The sequence below is a fragment of the Ambystoma mexicanum genome, chromosome 6q (assembly GCF_040938575.1).
Source record: "Ambystoma mexicanum isolate Mex_15411 chromosome 6q, UKY_AmexF1_1, whole genome shotgun sequence".
Taxonomy (NCBI): Eukaryota; Metazoa; Chordata; class Amphibia; order Caudata; family Ambystomatidae; genus Ambystoma; species Ambystoma mexicanum.
Genome location: NC_090937.1, coordinates 1,195,520,757 through 1,195,522,626, shown reverse-complemented (window position 1 = coordinate 1,195,522,626; position 1,870 = coordinate 1,195,520,757).

The window sequence follows — 1,870 nt, the reverse complement described above, 5'->3', positions numbered from 1 at the left end:
CTTATAGTACAAATCACAACGCTTCTATCACAAGTTGCAAAGCTATGGATCTTTATTTTCTCTCCTGATCTTGGGTGGTAAACAACAATGCGTTTAGTTACAAACCCGCAGTATGAACAATCCAAACATGGGAATGTGCCTGTTTTTTTAGTTTGAGGTTTTTTTTTTTTAGTCTGGTCTTGACCAGGCAATCTTTCAAATGAGTGCTTCTTTTGTATGCATATATGGGTGGTTCATGAAAAAGATGTTCAACACGTGATTCACAAGTCAGAATGCTGACATGTGACACGTGTTCAACATCCCATGTGTTGAACATCCCAATACAGAGTTTGGGCGGAAAGTGGGAGGTTTACCTCCAGCTTTCTGCTGGAGGTGAAATTTTCCCCTTTCCGCCTATTTATGATGCTAATACTGCCCAGAATATCACAATGGACCCAATGGGAATGCAGATTTACCACCCCCTGCAACTAGGGATCTGGCTCTAATAGCCGAATAGCCATATCGCAGCAGAATTACTGCTGGGATACTGCCAGACTCCTGATAGAGCCCTATATATGTAATTTGCAGCCCAATCTAGGGCAAAGCGAGAACACATGTTTTGGGAATTTTGTGTGTATTTTACAGCCTTGTGCCAAGTGCTTTTCACCCTTGTGCTCCGACGAACTAAGATTGATAATTTGAGTATACAAAGAATACTGAGTTTATGAAATTACTTTGAAATATAACAGAGAAATAAAGTGGTGCCTACCTCCAGCTATTTCTGTCCTTTTAAATTCAGCAACGCAACTGGAGTTAATTGCACTGCAAATGTAATCAATCTTCTATTCCAATTGCCACCAATTGTGGACAATATTTACCTAAATGGTTAAATTCACCATAAGCATACAGGAGTATCCACAAGAATTCCTAATCTACTTACTACAAGTATTATAGACAAAACACATCACTGTAAAGCACCGGAGTGTGGTATCTGTACTCCTGCTCTCTATATGGCAGAGTCGAAGCAGCACAGTGCACCCCATCTAAGAGTCTCTAATTGGTAAACAGTGGCAAGCAATCAAGGCTTATCTCTCAGGAGGTGATGTGGGTTGGTTCTTAAGTACAGAGTAGTCCACAAGCACCCACAAAGGAATGTCCACACACTATGTTAGTGAAAAAACAGTTTTTATATACATAAGGTTCAAGGTTATATACACAACCACAATATCCCACACTTTGTACTCTGGCAATACTGTAATGGCATATATATACAGGTCTACATGGTACCACTCTTAACTATCGATTCCTTTGAAATGCATCAACCACTAACAGTTCAAATGGCATATGAATCAGGTTATAAAATGAATCAACAATAGACACAGAAATAAAGCAAGTTAAATCAAGCAATGGCAGAACAGTCTGTCCCACTACCATGAGACGGTTTTGTGCGAGGATCCCCCCACCCGGGTAACCTGTGAATAAAGCGTCTTTGACAAGCCCAGTCCAAGTATGCTCAATATAGTCTTGAGTCCTTCTACAAGGTACCACAACCCCAAAGTACCTGGTTTCGTAGAGTCCTTCGATGAGTCGTCAGTGGGGCCGTCTTGAGTGCACTCCCTTCAAAGCAGGAGCCACGGGTCATCGAGAGTCAGTGAAGAAAAGGGTGAACCCTGTCATTGCAGCAGCAGCTTCGGTTCTTGCGGTGCTCATTGACGATCAGTTGAAAAAATGTCCTGCAAGGTGAGACGTGCGGTGCACAATGACGACAAGAGTTTGTTGCCGCAAAACTGTTAATGAAGAACTTTGGCCCAGCAGGGGCATCGAGGTATCAGTGTCTCTGAAGTCTTCGGGTGGCGGGAAACCCACTGGTGGATTCTCCTCGGTCGTCGGC